This window comes from Rattus norvegicus, chromosome 2, assembly GCF_036323735.1.
Source record: "Rattus norvegicus strain BN/NHsdMcwi chromosome 2, GRCr8, whole genome shotgun sequence".
NCBI lineage: Eukaryota > Metazoa > Chordata > Mammalia > Rodentia > Muridae > Rattus > Rattus norvegicus.
This window is the reverse complement of record NC_086020.1, coordinates 15,591,904-15,613,228: the sequence shown is the minus strand read 5'-3', so window position 1 is coordinate 15,613,228 and position 21,325 is coordinate 15,591,904. Positions and strand designations below refer to the sequence as shown.

The following is a 21,325-nucleotide window of genomic DNA, read 5'->3' as shown; positions in this document are numbered from 1 at the left end:
GGAGGAGGAGGAATAGAAACTGAAGGGTAGCCTCAGCCAATGCCAACAACTTTGGCGAGCATAAGTCTCTAGTATCTAAAAGTCCTGAATAATAGTGAGTTACCACTCAACATGTTTCAGTAAAATCCTAATATCCACTCCTGTTTAGAAATTTGACATTTTAGATTCTTTGAATCTTAGATATATAAAGATATATAAAGACGTGGGGTGTGAAAAAAAGACAGTTTTAGAAAGACTTCCCACTGCATCAGTTTTAATGCTTGCCTTGGAAGAGGAATGGTATGGCTTGAAATAGCATTTCAACTGTCCTGCAAACAATAATTAATTGAAAGTATGTCCAGTTAGCTTAGATGCTTTAGCAAGCCCCTTCATATACATGCAGATTTCTCCACGTTCTGAATCATTCTTTATATTTCCCTATAAAGTGGTCCAAAGTTAGTCCAATTTGTTTTGAAAGACAAATGGCTAAGTCCATTCTGAGTTTAGCTTGGAGTTCTATGACCTTTTCTTTCCCAGAAGCACTGTTATCCTCCTTTAGATGGCTCAGGATAGGACATGATTACTGTGCTTGGTCACTCGTATTGCAATTTATGTAAACAGCACATTACCCATGATTAGTATCCAGTCTTAGTACATTAAAGCGTATACTTTCCTATTTTCTATATTTGTAAGTGTCTTGTCAATATCTCAATTGGGTGAATATTTCCTTGAAGTACTCTTGACTTCATTTTTATATTCCATGGATGAGTGTTTTGCTTCATGTGTATGTATGAGCCACATGCGTGGATATAGCAATGCTATGGAGGCCAGAGGGGGTGTTGGATGCCCAGCAGTGGAGCTGCAGACCATTGTGAGCTACCACAATAGATGCTGGAAACCAAACCAGATATGCAAAACACCAAGTGCTCTTAACCACGGAGCCACCCCCACAAATCCCTGGGAAAAGGTTGCATTTGAATATTTAGTGTATTATTAGCAGTTCTTCCAGACAATTCTGGTCATTCTGCAAATATTTGTTACAGTAATGATAAAGATAATGTAATCTCTTTCTAAGTCCTGCAGCCTGGTGACATTTTCTACCTTGTGTAATTGTTAAGTTTCTCAAATTCTAAAATTTTAATTGTTCTTAAAATTAATTTTGAAGTGCAAATTTAAGAAAAAATATACATTGCTAGAACTGATAGTAGATAAAAATCTATCTTTTTCTGCTCATATCACCACTATAGAAGATCTCTGGTGAATTCCAATTCCCTTCATTATACCATGAATCCGATGTGTATTTTTCCTTGTTTTTAATTCTCAACACATTTCTATTATATTCATAGCTTTTTCTTTAAAATGTGTTAATATCAGTTCTTTCACTATACTTATCATTTTCAAATCCCTTTTTTTTTCAGTTAGAATTATTTTGAGATTTAACTATGGAAGACTAGACCTATTTTAATTGGACCAGCAATACTGCAGGGACTAAATAAGCTTTTGTTTTCATGGTTCAAAGGTTATTCCCTGTGACCACTATGGGTCTTTTGTTTGCATAGCTCTCAAAATCAGGACACAAATCTTAAATCCTTGCTATGACGGTATTTAGAAGTAGAGCTGGCCCTTTAGAGGTAATTAGATTCAGATGAGACCATATGGTTAGTGCCCTCTTGTTGGGATTAACATGCTTGAAGAAGAGATAAGATAAACCCTTCCACCTTTTCCTTTATTCCTTCTTCCCTCCCCTCATTTCTTCCCAATTCCTCTCCTGGAGAAGGTTAGGTGAACACACACTGAGGTGTTAACTATTTATAATCCTTAAAGAAAGCCTTCACTTAGAATCCAGATAATGACCTGGGAGCTGGTTTTTCCAGCCCCCAGAACTTGTTAAAAAGTGAATGTCTGCTCTTGGGCCCACCCAGTAGTGGTATTTTATTAAGCAGCACAAGCTAAATCAACTAGGAAGTAGAGCATCTTTATCAAAGAACATACCCATTTTTCCATCAGGAGTTTAGCTATGTATTTCCGATTTATTCCTCTATATGGTTCTTCCTCTACTGGGATGCTTATTTGATGCTGCTTTGCACCAACAAGCTATATGATATGGTATTTTACTGTTTTTTAAATTTTCTTTCCTGACTGTGGTTGGATATATAAACATATAATATTTGAAATATAAAATCTTGATCTGAATTAATAAAATATAATGAAGGGAGAACTGGAATTGACCAGAGAAAGAATCTATAATGTTGGCACTCCATGATTTATTCCCAACACATTAGAAATATTTCACTGTGAGGACAATGTAAGTATTATAAGTTGAAATTCTTATAGTCAAGATTTATAAGTGCTCAAGTATTTCAGAGCATAAGCTGGTTGGGGGAAAAAAGCTGTATTTAAAGCAGAGACTATTTTGGTGTGAAATAGCAAAATTGTAATCAATGTGAAAGGCAAAGGGGAAAACTTGGATCTCGAGTGGTGACTGGGCACATGTGCATGATGTCTACTCCATACCACGTAACGAACTGAGCTACAAAGTGTGTAAAAGACTGCATTAGAAAAAGAACACCCAGGGGCTGGAGTGGTGGCTCAGCAGTGAAGAGCACTGGCTGTTCTTTCCAGAGGACTTGGGTTCAATTCCCAGCACCGATGTGGCAAACAGCTCTTGTACTTCCACCTCCAGGAGTTCTGACATCTTTATGCAAAAAAAAAAAAAAAAAAAAAAAACACCAGTTCACATGAAAAAAAGTAAATAATTTTTAAAACTGAAAAGAGAAAGAACAGCCACAATTGCTTAGGTGGGCTCACACCGAAGTAGAGTGTGTTCGTGGGAGGAAGGAGGTCGAGTCTGAGACGGTGTTTCAACAATTCTTTAAATACTAATTACGTTCACTGTAAGTGAAACTTTTGTTTAAGAGAAAAATATGTTTAAATGGAACAAAAAGAGACTGGAGAGAATATGAGAATTGCAGGGTGGTCCATATAAAATAATGACCTATAAATCTAAGTGGGAATTTTCCTTTTTTTCTTACTTTCTTTTTCCTTTCTTTCTTCTTTCTCTCTCTCTCTCTCTCTCTCTCTCTCTCTCTCTCTCTCTCTCTCTCTCTCTCTCTCTTTCTTCATAAAACCTGAAAATTTTTCTTGAAATTTCAAAAACAGAATGTTTTCATTTTTTGGTTTCATGGTAGAGTTTGCTGATTTTTGAATTTATATTTTAGATAAATGTCATGAACGACAAAGAAAAATGGAAAGACAGAAAAAAGAACGAAAGGAGCTTGCAGTTTTTAACACTGGAATGAACTGATTGGACTGATCATATCGATGATTGGTTCGTTAATTTCTTTCGTTAAGTTGATTAAGTAGCATGGACTTCATTGCATGTATTAGAATAATTCAGATGATGGCACATGTCTTACCAGGTATCTATGAAGATCCCATGAGGAGATCTGTATGACATGCATTTCCCATAAAGTAGATTACTAAATTCTGAATTTTATTATATGTAGGAGTTTATAAATACACACTTTTCAGCAATTATAGTACTAAAATAAAATACTTTCTGAGAACTATTCACATTGTATGAAATCTGATATTGTACTTATCTAGCCTCAAATTTTAGTGTTCTATCAAAATATAAATAAATTTTCCCTTTGAAATCATTCTGTTCTGTGAGGTTTCTATATAGATTATGAAGTAGTATCACTTTGTCTGTAATGATGTTATATTCTCCCCCTATATTCTCATAATGGAGATGAGTCATTGACCTGGTTATATATATATATATATATATATATATATATATATATATATATATATATATATATATGCATGCACCATGGTCAGTGGACTGTCCAAGAATTGGCATATAGCCATAAAACTTAGACAATATTTCTATTTTCTTAGAGTTTGTATTCTAGGTTAGAAAAAAAAGAGAAGGAATCAGAGTGGAAGAAATATAGCCAGGAAATATAGACAATTCTTTAAAATTTCATGTAAAGACAACATACTTCTCCAGGATCTAGCCTGGACCAACCAACAGCCTGTTCATCTGTTTGAACTATTGTTATAAAATAAGAAGATATTACTGTCCTAAACACACACACACACACACACACACACACACACACACACACACACACGTAAAAAACTCATATTTAGTAAAACGTGGATGGCTAGACATTAAAGCACAGATCACCATCACTCCATTAATAGTAGGTGATTTTAGTGACCCATTTTCTCCACTAGACAGGCAATCTGGTCAACAAACAGAGAAACATCAGAATTAATTGACATCACACATTTTTCTGAAAAACAAACAGATTTCCTATAATAGACCACATCCTGGGATACAAAACAAAATCTTTACAAATTCAAAAATAGTGAAATTGCTCTACTGAAATGGGGGTACACGGGTGTAGAAGTAAACACTGATATCTGATTTGATTGAAGGCTCACTCTGTGAGATAGAACCTGGACCCAAGATGGCTTGGGTGACCCGGAACCAGAGAGTAGATAGACAAAGGGTCTCGTGTTCTAGACAAAGAAGTAGCAATAGAATGAACCCTAAGGATGCTCTGCTTTCCTCGTAGATCATTCCTTTGCTCAAGCATCGTAAGAGATCATCCCTCCTCTCCTCTGCAGTGAGAGCAAATGCAGACGCCCACAGACAGGCATTATGCAGAGAGCCAGAGATATTTGGAATGCTCAGTCATGGGCTGTCTTCATCAAATCCTCTTTTCAGGCCTCAGGAGATCCCATGAAGCAGAAGCAGAGAGAATGTACAGACAAAGACGAGAAGGGATGGAGGACACCAGAAAACAAGACATCCTGAACCACCATGATCTATGCAAACATGAATTCACAGAGACTGCAGCAGCAGGCACAGAGCCTGCACTCGTCTGCACCAGATGCTGAAAAAAAGAAAGTGGACACACGCTTCCATCACTAACCCAGAAGGTATCTCCAGTCCATACCACTTACAAGGAGAAATGCACTTTTCTCTAAAGGAGCCTCATTGGGGAAATAAACCACTACTAAGTATAGGCTGAATGCCCGGCTGTAGGTGGCCAACAGAAAAGGAAACATGCAGGATCTAGTTAGGTCCCTTGTCTTATACTGTCCTGTCAGGGCTCTTCATTTTTCAAACATATTTTGAAATATCTATATCTATGTCTATATATATATATATATACATATCTATCTATCTATCTATCTATCATCTATCATCTATCTATCTATCATCTATCTATCTATCATCTATCTACCTATCATCTATCTATCATCTATCATCTGTCTATCTATCTATCTATCTATCTATCATCTATCTATCTACCTATCATCTATCTATCTATGATCTATCTACCTATCATCTATCTATCATCTATCTATCATCGGTCTATCTATCTATCTATCTATCTATCTATCTATCTATCTATCTATCTTTCTATCTATCATCTATCTATCTATCATCTAGCTATCTATCTTCTATCTACCTATCTATCTATCTTTCTATCTATCATCTATCTATCTATCATCTATCTATCTATCTATCTATCTATCTATCATCTATCTATCTATCTATCTATCTATCTATCTATCTGTCATCTATCTATCATCTATCTATCTACCTATCATCTATCTATCTATCATCTATCTACCTATCATCTATCTATCATCTATCTATCATCTATCTATCTATCTATCTATCTATCTATCTATCTATCTATCATCTATCTATCTATCATCTAGCTATCTATCTTCTATCTACCTATCTATCTTTCTATCTATCATCTATCTATCATCTATCATCTATCTATCTATCTATCATCTATCTATCTATCATCTATCTATCTATCTATCTATCTATCTATCTATCTCTGGTCTCTCTCCTTCCATATTGGTACGCTATAGGTCTTTTGTGTATATATTATGAGTTACAGTTTAGTGGGTTTTTGTATGGAATTTCTGACTATGTAAGTAAGTAGGTTTCTGTTTCTTGTTTATTGAATTCTGATGTGTTATTTTTTGTTTTGACTTACTATTTTTGATTTTATCTTATCTTACATTTTATTACTATCCTATAGAAGCCTGTTTTCTTTCTAGTGAGAGTCAGACAGGAGATGGATCCAGAAGGGAGAGATTGTGGGGAGCAGTTGGGAGGAGTAAAAGGGATGAGAACACATAATCAGGATATATTATGTGAGATATTATATTGTGATATGTTACATGAAAAAACAAATCTATTTGCAAGAAAAGAAAAAAGAGACCAATCCATGTATCATAGTTAAGTATGTACAATAAAAGTTATAATTGACAGCAAACAAATCTCTCAGAAACGCTCAGATTCATAGAGATTAAACAACTCATTCCTGAATGATGAACAAGTTAAAGTAAAATCAAGTAAGAAATAATATAATTTGCAGAACTAGCCAAAATTATAAACACAACATAGAATACCTCTGGGACAACCATAAAAATAGACCTATGAGGAAGATGTATAGCTCTAAGTGCCTACATTAAAAAAAATCAGAAAAAAACACAAATAACTTAATGATGCAAGTAAAACCTTTGAAAAAGCAAGAATAAACCAAATCCAAACTGAATTGATTGCAAACAGTAATATAAATCAAATCAGAAATCAATGAAATAGAAACAAAGAAAACAATGGAAAAAATCATCAAAGGCTAAGAGGTGGTTCTCTGAAACATAAGACTGGCACGCGTTGGCTCAACCAATCAGAAGAAAGAGATTGAACAGAATCAGAAAGGAATAGGGAAACACTACAAGAAATATTAAAGAGATTTAGTCAAAGGAAATTTGGTCAAAGGAAGCATCCATTTATTCTCTTTACCAATGTTCTTGGTGGTTTTTCAAATTATCAGTGAATAATTAGAACCACAATACTAACTTCTGTATTTTCTTTCTAGTGAAAGTGCAACTGAATAGAACATAACTTATATACTACGACATATTAGAATTGAAATGAGTACAATCTGCATTTAAAACTTTACAATAATTTTAGACTCATCTTTCACTGTAAGTACTGTAGTTTTTAGATCACCAAGCAAATTGTAGAGAGAAAAATATGGGGAATATATGTTGTTCAAAATAGTTCCTAGACAACCTTACCTCTGGAGGGAGTTGTACTTACGATGGCTCTTTAATCCTTCCAAGGTACTCATGGGATGATAGAGACTGGCAGGAGACACATTTCTTCAGCTCAGAAGTGAAATACAAGAACAGGAGAAAAGTAGAAACAGTTCAGGAGAACTAGGGACAAAGTTTCAAAATAGCAGATGTAAGATATATTTGACCTGACGAGCTGTTTGACATATTTTCCCTCTTCACTTTCTAACATGCTGGGTTAAATAAAGATTTGTTTGGGTTTAAAATGAAAATAACTCTTTACATTAGCAAGGTCAGAATATTCAGCAAAACAAAGCATGTTGAAAATCCAGAATAGTGGGCTGGAAATAGCCGGAATAGCCAGCAGTGAGAAGCCTGGGGTCACGGAGTCTATACTTAATTCTGTTATGGTTCTATTTAGTACCCATTTAAGTTCATTGACTCTTCATTTCCTTCCTTGCACAATGAGGCTTAAAAAATATGGTTTTTCTTGCTCAAAAGTCATTAGCTTAAACCACAAGGATGAAAATGCTATAGACATACAAAGAAACATATGAGAAGTTTAAGTCAAACAACTTGTCTAATAGCCTATAAGACATGATGTTGAGGCCAATGTGGAGTTCAGGCTTCTTCTGTTTCTAAAACCAAAGCAACTGATACATCTTACAATGTACAGTGAGTGAGGGCACTTGACTTTGATGAAGAGGGCAGGCAAATGCTTGAAAAATAACTCCCTTCCCAAGTCAGCTTTAGCATTCATGTGAAACCTGTTTCCAGAGGAGAGTTTAAAAAAATCTGTCCAAACGATTCAACCATGGGACCTGTGTTGTATTTTCTTCTGGAAACTGCTTTCCTTTGAATTGCTTCATTTGCCTGCTTTGCAGGTTGCCTAAAGCAGGGTCAAATATTCTGGGGGTTGATTACCAATTTCTCCTAAGGGAAAAGGAAAGACTTGAGTAAGGAGCTCCCCGCACCCCCATTTTACTTCCAAAGGCTGTAACTTAGAGCATAGTGGTGCATTTACAGTTTACAAATGGGCATTTTACAAATGAGCTTGCCACCAAAGTTGCTTCTATTTGTAACATATCTAATGCTTTCTGCTCAGCATCTATATTGTGGATGAAGTTGAAATGCAGACCTAGTGCTTTAACGCTGATACGTCATATGATGTTTTTGCTAAATAAGTGTTCTTCTGGCATATTTGTCATGGCAAAATATAGAAGCATCCAAAATGATGGAAAACTTTTGAGCTGTATTAGTTAAATGACAGAGCATCCACAGTGTTATATCTACAGCAGTGTATTATAATGGGGAAAATGTCCGAGCAGCAGGGAGTCTTTAATAGAGAACTCCATAGGCCACTTAAATAGTGTAATCTGAGTTTCAAGTGGAGCATTCTAAAGAAACTCTATGAGCCTTGCTTTGGGGCTTCAGAGACTTGCCGCGATACCGGGGACAAAGCTCTGCTCTGGATCTCCCTGCACGGAAACGCTCCTGCCGCGCTTCTACAAAGCCAGGTGGGATCATTTTTCTAGGAAACATCAATTACCTCCGCTTTTGCTCAGAAATGGTACAGTTATTTTTAGATGTAGTTTCCACCAGTCCACAAAGTATTACAATCGCCATAACATACTGGAGAGTGTCATAATGGTGTGAGAAGCCCAGAACAAAATAAGCCTGCTCTATGCTTCTCCATATGCATGTTTGGGAACCAGCAGGGTTACATGTCATAAAGCGTTTTCCACAGTTACCCGGGATCAGATCACTGGGAAATGAATGACTTTGATTTCTATAGACTTTAAATATAATTAAATTCACAAGGTCCTAATCTCCCCTGAGGTCAGCATTAGCTTCTGGTGTTTAAGGTTTGAAATAGTCTTATCTGAATATAATGAGTCAGGTTCTTCTAGGGACTAATCAAGTCACTGCTACCAAGTCGCCTTTGTAAGTAGTATTAAAGCAGCAGTAACTTCATACATTACACTTTATGATATGACTTCAACTGCTACTTAATTTACATCTGGAAATGATTCTGCTGTATGGAGACTCTGGCTTGTCATGATCTGGTTACTCCTTCTGATACGATACATATGTTTAGCCAATACATTTGAAATAAACGATTTTAATGGATATAAACAACTGAAATCATGTGAAAATAAAGCTTTATCTCTTTTTGGTTTTACAATATTTGTGATTGAACCTGGGGTCTTGTATATGCAGTGTAGGTGACAGCCCCCAAACCCTCTTTAAGGTTTTTACCTTATTTGATTTTATGATCATTTATAATTACACTCATTAACTTACCCAGGATAGTGTTGTTGTTGTTGGTTTTTTTTCTGCTGCTGTTATCATAGAAAGTTTTATTAGAGAGTGTTACAATGTCTCTAGCATTGGTCTATATATAAAACAACATGTTTTAAAAGTTATGTTCTTTAATATTTTGAGATTATAGTATAATCCCATTACATACCGCTTCTCTTTCTTTTCTCTGAACTCTCCCATAGATCTCTCCTTGCTTCTTTTTTAAATGTATGGCTTCTTTAATAGTGTTGTTACATGCGTGTGTGTGTATGTGTGTGTGTGTGTGTGTGTGTGTGCATGTGCATACACATGTACACATATATTCCTAAATACATAAATACAACATCTTCAGTCTACATGTTACTTGTTTGCTGGGCTGACACTTAATACCAGATAACCAACTGGTGTGCTCTTCCCTCAAGATCACTTCTCCAACTCTCAGTATCCCTTAGTTGTCTATTGGGTGTTTTTGGTTGTTGCTGATTTTTTTTTGGCACACAGTTGAGCCCTTTTGGGCTTTTACCCATGTATTTCTGCATATTTATTATTGTTGTCCTTAACCACCTCATCCTTAGGCAGTCACATTGGTAAGACTTTATGGATTTATCGTCTAACATTCCTGGGAGACACAATCTCACAGCAAGCTCCCGCATCCTCTGCCCTCTCTTCCCCAGTGTTCCCAGTGCCATAGGTATTGAAACTGTTTTGTACATATGTACACTGAGATTGCGCTCTAACAACTCTGCCTTCTGATTGGATACGGCTTTGTGCTATGGTCTTGTTCTTGTGGAAGGAGAAGTTTGCTTATGGTGAGTTGAGGACTACACTATCTGTGAGATTAAGGAGGCACATGAGAGAGTAGCTGGGGACTCTGTTGGTTTAGTGAGTTAGGACTTCAGAACACCTAGAGAGATGACTGCAAATTCCCCAAGTTCTATTGCCAAGCTTGATCCTTGCTGTGTGGGTCTGAAGTCCAAAACTGACATTTAAAAACAAATTTAAGTTTTATGCTTTTATCGGTGTTAATACAATGTGATAGTTTGTATATGCTTGGCTCAGGGAGTAGCACTATTAGGCCTTATTGGAGTAGGTGTTTCACTGTGGGCATGGGCTTAAGACCCTCACCTAGGTGCCTAAAAGTCAGTATTCAGCTAGGAGCCTTCAGATGAAGAACCCTCAGCTCCTCCTGCACCATGCCTACCTGGATGCTGCCATGTTCCTGCCTTGATGATAATGGGATGAACCTCTGAACCTGTAAGCCAGCCCCAGTTGAATGCTGTTTTTATAAGTTTTGCCTTGGTCATGGTGTCTGTTCACAGCAGTAAAGCCCTAACTAAGACAGACAGAAAATCAATGTGTTGTCTCCTTTAAGAAGAATACCTGCTCCTCTCTGGTGCTCGTGTCACCCACTGAGCCATCCCACCAACTCAGAGTCTCCATTTTTCACAAGAAATCTAATGTAAGAGATGAAAAATTTAACTGAAATTCTCCAAAACAGTTGGGATAAATATGTATATATAACTACCAAATAAATGCCCTTACTGTAATTCACTCAACAGGAGATTTTAAAGTATTTTTTGTTTATCAAAGTATACTGGACACACAAGTCAAAGGTCTGAATCTTAGATTCTAAAGACAACACCAGGGAAAAGGGAAAAGCAAAGGTTGGCATCGATTGCCTTTTAATTCTCTGAGACTGTTTTTCTTTTGGCTGCTGGGGGTTGTGTATGTTTACTAGTCTGGCCTCTATGCTTCAAGAAATTTTCATTACCACTGTCTGGATTTGGGACATTTCAGCTCTCAGACTGCAGAGCAACATCTGATTATTGTCATTTCAGGGAAAAACAAAGTAAGAAATGATGATATCTCATCCATCCATGAGATGTGATAATCTTATCTTCTATCAGTAATAATCTTATTCCTCATACTCTTGTACTGAATTTTAGTACTTTGGGAAATCTTGCATTCTTTGATCAGGTCTTCTTCTTCTTCTTCTTCTTCTTCTTCTTCTTCTTCTTCTTCTTCTTCTTCTTCTTCTTCTTCTTCTTCTTCTTCTTCTTCCTCCTCCTCCTCCTCCTTCTCCTCCTCCTCCTTCCTCTTCATCTTTTTCTTCTTCATCTTTTGCTGCTGATCCTCTCCCTCTCCCTCTCCCTCCCCCTCCCCCTCTCCCTCTCCTTCTCTCTATCTCTGTATTTTTGAGACAGGATTTCTCTGTGTATCTCTGACTGTCCTGGAACTTCCAGAGATCTGCCTGCCTTTGCCTCCTTGTGCTGGGAATAAATAATGTACTGATATCCCCTGGAATACATCACAACTTCTTGCTGGAAGGACAGCCTTGAGTATCATTTGAGTATAAACTAGACGGATAATTTGATTATCATTTAAACAGATTCCGTAATAGTGAGTACATCATCTTTACAGATCCACAGCCTAGGACACAAACCTTTGTGCTGCCCTATGAAGAATTATCCAGATTACTTTAGCCTCTGGATGTGCCCGGGGTTGATGATCTGGATTATTTCAGTTGATGTCATGAGAGCCATCCTCACTGTGTGTGGCATCAAGGGCTGGGATTCTGGACTGAATACAGAAGAGAAAGTGAGCTGAGCATCAGTATGGCCCGTTCTCTACTTCCTGGTTGTGAATGCAACGTGACCAGCTGGCTACCCAGACTTTGTCACTGTGATAAGATGCGATGCTTCCTGGAACTGTCAGCCAAAACGAACCATTCTTCTCTCCAGTTGCTTCCTGTCAAGTATCCTCTCATCAATTAGGAAAGCACTAACAAATTCTTAATGAAAACCATGGAAGTATTTGAATGGTTTGAATGCAAAGGAATTGCACAAAAATGTAGAGGTGTCAAGACAGCTGATGTGGGCCAGTGGCACGCTGACTTGGGGAGGAGTGTCATGTGTCAGTGTGTGCAAAATTCCAAGGCATCCATCAGAGTCACTGAGCACTTAGTGATTCCGGAAGCCAGTCCCGCCCCCAGAGGATTAATACCTCAAACATCTAGAATCAGTGAGTTGAACTCCTTAAGCATTCTGACTTTTTCTTTTAGCTGTTGACGTTTAAAATCATGTTATCTTTGACCTGATAATTCTTAATGATTATGAAGACATATATTTGGAGGGTTTATGGAATATTTATATGTAATCTTTGAAAAGTTTGACAATTAAAAACATGATCACTTTCATGTTTTTCTTTTAGAAAGGTTAACCCCTAAGTTAGTGTTCCTTCTTAGAAGAACTTTGGATTTATGATTTTTTTCATCCCTTCCCTCAAAACCTGGGACACACTCTTGTTCATAGCAGAAGGCATTTAAGGTGCTGAGGATCACAAGTACAAATCCCCAGGAGAAAGAGATGTGTTCTCTGCACTTTCTTCATCCTCTGGAAACCAGCACCACTGTTCTTTTGGTCTGATTCCTGAGTCAATGCAACAATGAGAAACGGATACAAATCTTTTCAAATTTGTGTTTAAGAAGCATTACCACTAGAAAAATTTAGAGTTTACATTTTCTAAATCAATAAGTAAAGGGCTAAAATTAGGAAAACCGAATTTGGAAATGTGTATGTTTTCCCTGGTCATTCCATAATTCTGCTTTCTCACTAACGTCCATGATCTATGATAAAAATTTTAAATCTTCTTACTAAGATTATACATTTTGAACATGTAAGACAATACACTTAATGTCAAAGGTCATAAACAATAATCTATTATATATAAACAACATTATTTGTATATAGATATATTTAGAATGAGTTACAATTTATCATGTTTTTTTGAGAAAGACTCCCAGTTGCAGCCCACACTTGAAAACTCACTGTGTCCAAGCTGAACTTGAAATTGCCGAGTTTTGTTTTCCTGCCTCAGTTTGCCTAGTGCTGGAATTACAGGCATAAACCACTGGGATGACCTGATTTCTCATATTTTAAGACTTCATAGCGGTAAATTTGGACCAATAAAAAGCCCTACTTGGAGAAAATCATTCATAGTGAATTAATGAGAAGTAGATGACTGTAGCTGTGTATTTATGCATGTAAGTCCATGGGCTAAATAGCACCAACAGGTAGATTTCCCAGATTTTTATCCTTATCTCACATTAGTAATTAGGAACCTGCAGTTTGCAGGCACATTTCTATATGCATTAGAGCCAATAAGAACTAAAACTAGACGAGAAATATGTTATGTCTGCACCAACATAGGGATTTAGCACCAGCCTTAGCATCCTGAAATTGTTATACCCTTGGACAGGTCTGAGTCTCAGTGATCTGAACTGTAGCTATCTCTTGTGATAGTTTGCTCTTTCTATCATAAATCCCAGGCCACTGCTGGCATGAGATCTACCCAGCAGATTGTTTTCTTGCAGTTCCCTGCAGTCCTTCCCACTACTGAGCCTGAGTTATTTCAAACAGCTACTGAACCTCCTGCAAATTAACAGCACTCAGGATTGTATCAGATACCGGAATTCCTCCTTAAACATACTATATGAGTTCCATGAGGCTAGGTTAATTTTCTTAGCCTTGACTTTACCTGCCTCCAACAGACAATAGTTTCCATATTAACCCACCTTTGGGATCTCAGCATGCCTGTGGCAAGAATGGGTTCCACAGATGTTACAAAACCAACAATAAGCACGACACATTAATTTCCATGGTAAGTTTTTCACTAGCATGATTTGGATCACTTTGTTAAGCCATTGTTCTACTTGTAAAGTTTAATTTCAAAGTACTGCTGAGAAAACAATTCTTTTACCTAACTATCTGAGCACCGATAGGATTAGATGATGGTCAATAGGCAAGATTTTTTTCACAGATAGAATGAAAACAGCAAATAATAAGTATTTCATGATACTTCCTCCCTAATTAAAACGGTGGCCATTTTAACAAGGTTTTGATTTTTTTCTTCTTTGGGAAAAAGCCAGGTGTTATCTGAAATGCATATCTTCTGTATATCTTTTATCTGGACAAAGACCAATTAAATACATAGCTATTTTCCATAATTAACACACTATACTATGACCAAATCCTGTCTTTTAGACTGGTAATAATAATTTATCTTTACTAATAGTCCAGTTAAGTTTTTACATAAATGTGTATATGAAAGAATGAATTATCTGAATGTTATAAAGTTACTATCTCTTAATCCAATTTGCTCATAAGCAACACATTTATTTTAATGGACATATGCCTCTTTCACTGTAGATGTTATGATTACATATAAAATGAAAACACATGTTTTATATTAATAAAAACAAACGATGCTTTTAGAACCTACATAGGTATGTCTGTAGCACTGGGTAGAGAACACATGCCCAGTATCTATGAGGCCCTTGATTTGATGCATAACACTTTGAAAAATAAAATAAAACCACAGACTATGTTAAATCTTTGATTGAGTAATAATATTTGGACGTCTGTAAAATTCAGTAACCTTTTAAAAATAAAGTGTAAGACTATTGTTATTTTAATTTTGGATTATGTATTTGACATCATTGATAAATAATGTGCAATTCTGCAGTTATTACAATGAGGATTGATAATAACAGTTGTGTAATATTTTTGCAAAATTTTAGAAATATATCACTGATCTGGGAGAACAGGAGTAAATGCATATTAAAACAGTGTGCTCTGTTAGATAGAAAGAAAAAACTAACCAAACAAAATAATACAAAACAAAATAGCAAACGCAACAACAGTAGCAATAGGATCAGGGAAATATAGAAGCCCAAACTGTACTTTAAAAAGAAATTGAATGTGGTTGACATTAGCTTGAAACATCCTGCAATACTTATGATTTATCTATTTTCAGTTTTTAACTTTTTAGCCAAGTTTAACATTGGAGGTTTGTTACAGTCTTGTATTTGCTCTTCATGTGATTGGAAATTTGATTTATTGTGAAGAGATGCAGTTTATGGATTTTCTTAGTATTTAAATGGTTTTCAATTTTTACAGTCGATTCATGAGTGTGGCATTTCATTAACTTGTCTTTAAGTTTTGTTGCTTTCTAAGGGCATGTTTCTAGAGTAAGGCACACAATGTTTCTGTAGCTTGTATCAAGTTTCTTCTCTCCTGGTAGTCTTGATGTGCTACCAGAGAAGGATGAGAGGAGAAATCTAATTTAATGGCAGCGTTGAATTGGCACCACAGACAAACAGGGGTGAGCAAAGCAGAGAGTAGTCTGGGAAGCATGTCCACACGTTACCTAGTTACTCCTCTGATTTGCATGAACCTTTAGTCTACTGCTTCCTATACAGCTTTTCGCTGAAGTGGTATTAAGTTTTACTTTTTTTTTTATTGTCAACTTTACTTTTCTTGATTCTTCCCTGAAGGTCACCCTAGACACACAGGACAATGGAACCTTTCTCAGTTGTCTCTGTTGTTGCTACATTTTCACATGGTGACCTTGAAGGGCAGCCTAGCTTGACTGAGGAGAGCATGTTGAGAGGCACTTGTGTGGAGTGGGGGCTGGTACAGAGATGGGTGAACAGCAGCTCAAACCCTGCTCCCCGTCTGCGTTGTTTTCTATTGATGCCCCACTGCAATGACCTTTTCCGCATGGTCTATAGTTATAGAACAGACAGACTCCTATTCCTGTAGACGAGGGCGGGACAGGAGTGTTTACAATGACAGGAAGTGAGGGAAAGCACGGCATCTTCACACGTAAGTGCTTAGAATGCTAGCATATTCTCCTCATACTTTTGGTTCTCTATTCAGTCCTTCAGTCAGCGAATGAATCAAAGAAAAGGGCTTAACAATTTCAGCAGAAGTCTTATTTTGCCTTTAAATTTAGGTTCTGTATCCCAGAAGCAAGAAGATAAATATTTTCCCTTAAAAACGGCAACAATGCTCCTGTCCTAAGTTAGGATGTGATTGCGCACAGCCGGTAACTTAAGTGTATCCTGTGAATGCTGTTGTGGGTTATTTGTTATTTAAGACAATGGCAGTTCTGAGTTTTCATGAGTTTTTGTGTTGGAGAAGAACATGTGGCTACTTCCACTCATATTCCAAATAGCCGCTTCCTCAAATAGGTGCCACCTTCTGAACACGGCAGCAGGTACAGCATCAGTAAACAAGGCAGTGCTCTTCCTATGCTCACTCAATTAGGTTTTAGCTGAGAACCATTTAAGACAAGAACAAAATCAGAAGACAAAGTATAGCAGGCAAAATAAGATTTTGGAGTGCTCCTATGACCTCGGTGCCAGAGACCTTCAGTTGGATTTTGGATTTGTGGTATGCGTCACCATCACTTTGACTTAATGTGCCAATCCCTTGTATTGTTTTCATTAGTTTAGGATTATTTCGTTATTGCCTAATAAGTACATTCACTATGAATTCTTATTCTCCACACAGGATTCTGTGTTTTTTATTAGTGTGGGTGTATACTTGGAAAAGCTTTTGCGGTTCACTATTTAGGAGAGGTTTTGTTTCCAGACTACTGGCTGCATACCCAAGAAATATCCACCATTGTTGATATCCTAGCAAAACACACACTGTTGGGTCTCATTGCTTAAATATCCCCACTTCTAAAATTACCACTACACCATTGGGGGTGAATGAATACACGATTACAATTTCAATTTGACAGTTTTAAAGGAAATGGCATGGGGATTTAATTAGACCCTCTCCATGTGCTTCATTGATTCTCAGATGGTTTTTCATTCTAGCATAAGCAGATGTGGATTTTAATGTGGAAGTTAGGTTTTCTTATACCTCGGTTGGCATATTTAAATGAGGATAGGAACAAATAGAGCCTGCATCCCCCTCTCCCAAAGGAAACTAGTGTGGAGATGCTCGAAAGAGGTCCTAGTCTTAATCTTTCTCCTTTTGTGAAATAAGACGCTCGAACCTATCAAGAAAATAAGGACTATCTTTTGGCGTGTGGCTTTTATGATACAGAATAAAAAGGAAATTAAGCTATAGACAAATATTCTCATTTTGAGCCATAGCAGACTCTTCCTGACTTTATTGAAAAGGAAATGTTGCAAATCTATATTTCTGGGTTAGATGAATTGACAACTTGACATAGATATGAAACTTTTATTAAAATAAGTTACCGAATCTGGGTATGATGGGACTTTTAATCCAAGTACTTTTGAAGCAGAACAGGTCAATCTTTGTGAGTTTAATGTTAGCTCGGTCTACAGAGAAAGTTGCAGGCTAGTCAGAGTTATACAACGAGACTGTTTCAAATAACAAAAAAAAATCTGAATATATTATGACGGAAATGTATTATAAATTTTTGAAGATTTTCTTTGAAATACATTTCCCCTCAAAGTGCAATGTGGTCTCAAGTTAGAAGCCTTCAAGTCCGACTACTGTTCCCAATAAATGGGTGCTTGGGATTTCCAAGAGCTGAATTTGGATATAAATCAGTAGCAATAACTGCCTGGAGCTGAGCACAGATGTCTGAGAAGCCGCACCCCAGCTGTTTCACCCATCATGCAGTTGAGATTGTCACCACATACTCTGCGGTATGTTCTGAAGAAATAGGATGTGGCACCTGTCTAATGTAAGTCACCAGGCTCCTCACAATAGGGCCTGTGCAAAGTCTTTCTTGTAATTTCACTGTGCTAGGCTGATTCCGTTCTCTCTGTGTTCACAAGCTTTCTTCCTCCCCTTCCTTTGTTTTTCTTATTCTCTTTTTTCTTATGTTTTTAAAATTGGATTTCTTTTCATTCAGATATTGCATTACCTGCCATCTGTCTATTTATACCTATCTATGTATCTATCTATGTATCTATCTATGTATCTATCTATGTATCTATCTATGTATCTATCTATGTATCTATCTATGTATCTATCTATGTATCTATGTATCTATGTATCTATGTATCTATGTATCTATGTATCTATGTATCTATGTATCTATCTATCTATCGCTCTCTCTCTCTCTCTCTCTCTCTCTCTCTATCTATCTCATTTCGTATCACTAGATATTCAATCCAAGTCCTTGGACATGCAGCTGATTCTGCACTTCTGATCCTCAGGTCTCAGAAGACCCCATGCATGGTACTCATCTGACATACTACATACCTGTACACGCCCCTCAATTTCAAGTGTTTAAAGATAAGCACTTCTCACTATGGATTTCAGTCTTTGTTGACAACCTCTGAACTGTGTAGCCATGATAACTTTATTTAAAAGGGAAACAGCCTTTATTGTTTTGTATCAAATCAGACAGGTCAGATACTAATACAACCAAATGTCATCGAGAACAATAATAAAGTAACTTGCAAAAAAAACCCCACTATTCCCTAAAAGCATACTTTGATAGAAATAAAAGGGAGGATACTATTGAGAATGGTGAAGATGAAGAAATTGATAATCTGAACTCAAGTCTCACCCTTGTCATCCACTATGTTGCTTTACAGTCTCTTATAGGCACACAGTCTTAAGTCGCTGATTTTTTTCTGTTCCCTATACACAATTAGTGATGATGCTCGGTTTTATGACTAGGAGTAGATAAGGAATATCCAGTCTTGACCAGGTGAGAAGCAACATTCACTAGGCGTTTTAGAAGCTCACAGAATCTAAGCATGTCTGTGCTTGTACATGCAGTGCTTCAGATGCCATGGCAGGAGGACTGCCTTCGGTCCCAGGTCAGCCTGAGATCCTGCCCAAGAGCCACACAAAAAACCAAATTCACAAAGTCTTCCCTTGGCTATCGAAAAACCTGAATATTTACTGCACATATTCTCATATCAGCCGTGGATAGTGTATAAATATTATCTGTACTCAGTGATCAGAAGACTGCAAAGAATAAGCAACAAGATTCTAGTAGAGGTGAATCCTGATTTCTCTAAAGTTTGCTGTGCAGTTTCTAGTGATTTACAACTATGGCATTTCATTCATGAGAAGAATATCATACTAGACAACAAAGTTCTTGCATGACTCAGAATTCTGTCACTAATTAACTGGGCAACCTTTGGCAAGGCATATAACTCCTTTTCTTGGACTTAATTCTTCTTAGATATTAGAACCATTTAATTGATTCATGTTAGCAAAGACGTTTAGCTGGGGAAGCCTCCCCAGAATGAGACAAAGACATACAACCTTTCCGTGGAAAAGGCTTCTTTTGTTATCTCCACTTTAATTACAGGTAATAATTTATATTTCATGAATCTGGTGATTACTATATTACGAATATGGTCTTATCTAAAACACTTTGAACTACTTGGAAACTGCAACTAAGTACACGTATGTGCGTACACATTACACTATACTACATCACACACACACACACACACACACACACACACACACAAAACAGAGTGTTCTTATAAATAACAAAAAAAATCTCTCTCCTATACAGGTTCCAAATTTAACCTAGAAAAGCATTCTACATGCTGTCAGCATATATCTAGTGTCCAATATCTGGATTAATAGCACAGTTCAATGTTATTCTTATTTAATCTCATTTGTAAAGGATTTGTAGTAAAGAAGACCTTAAAGAGGTATGGACCAATATTAAGGATTGTCTTGGTTAGGGTTTCTATTGCTGTAACAAAAAATGCCATGACCAAAAAGCAAGTTGGGGAGGAAAGGGCTTATTGGGCTTATATTTCCACATTGATGTTCATCACTGAAGGAAGCCAGGACAGAAACTTGAACAGGGCAGGATTCTGAGGGCAGGAGCTGATGTAAAGGCCACTGAGACATGCTGCTAACTGGCTTGATTTATATGGCATGCTCAGAATGCTTTCTTATAGAACCTAGGACCACTAGCCGTGGATGGTATCACCCACTATAAGATGGGCCCTCACCTCCTGATCAATAATTGAGAAAATGTCTCATACCTGCACCTTATGGAGGAACTTCCGCAACTGAGACTTCTTCCTCTCCGATGACTCTAGCATGTGTTAAGCTGACACTCAAAACCAGCCAGTTTATGAATCAACTGCACAATGATTTGATTCTGCTCATGTATGGCTTTATATTTGTTGTTGGACCATGCTATATTTTTTATCATTCCTGAAAGATTTCTTGTTTGACATTCACCATTGATTAAATAATACTCTCAAAAGAAAGAGGATACAACATATTAAAAGTAGGCCATGTCCAAAAGTTATTCACTGACATGGAACCCATAATTGTAAAAATATATGGTTCTCTTGAATATCAAGGCACAATGATGAACCACTCTAGTAGGAAAATGATGGTTTTGAAATATGATCAGAATGTCCTGGAAGTGTTTCTTGGAAGTGCTTGTGATGGCAGTTTCCTTTGCATTCTGCGACGCTGTGAGTAGCAAACAGCAGGACTGCTTCAGAGAAGGCTCTCTGCACTAATTTGCTGAGCTTTTATGAGTTTCTTTGATTAGATGTAGTTGAATGATCTGATCCTCTGAAAACTGATGGTGAAAGTACCAAAAAATTGCCCACTATGGCCCAGGTTACAAATTCCTGGAACTTGGGGTATTGTATAAACAGTCTACCTCCCTTCCATAGGAAACAATAATAAAGCTTTGAGAAACAGCTAGGTTCAAAAACTACTGAGAATGAAATGTATGCAGAGGCCAAAGGGGGAAAAAAGGAAATTAATCTTATGGGAGCCATTGCTTGGGACATTAAAATGTTCATATTGTAGTTGTATAATTGTAGTGTCATTTATATGAGCTTGAATAAAGTGATCTGTACACAAAAATAAAGGATCATTTTTACACAAGCCACTTAGCCCAAATTTCCTCTCATGCTCTGACATTTGAAAAGTAATAGCAAATGGTCAAAAGCAAATCAAGTTAATCTCAGTTTTGGTGCTTATCAAAGTTGTTAACTGACAGATCTTGTTTTCCATCACAGATTAAGTTCCATGCAGGTCTAAGAGACTACTGAAAAAGTCTACATACTTACTTTAATCAAAAGATATTAAAATTATACTAGTAATGGCACTTAGATAGTTGGGCACATCTGTGGCAC

At 36.8% G+C, this 21,325-nt stretch overlaps 1 long non-coding RNA gene across 4 annotated transcripts in view; it reads left to right on the top strand.

The window, feature by feature from the left end:
* Window positions 1-21,325, top strand: part of LOC103691411 (uncharacterized) — an 88,832-nt gene that overhangs the window by 4,708 nt on the left and 62,799 nt on the right. For 3 of the 4 annotated variants that reach the window (XR_005500466.2, XR_005500467.2, XR_005500464.2), the window contains exons 2-3: window positions 3,198-3,307; window positions 4,569-4,935. This is a non-coding gene — a long non-coding RNA (uncharacterized LOC103691411). The remainder of the gene's footprint in view (window positions 1-3,197; window positions 3,308-4,568; window positions 4,936-21,325) is intronic. The other variant, XR_005500465.2, reaches the window with a different exon arrangement.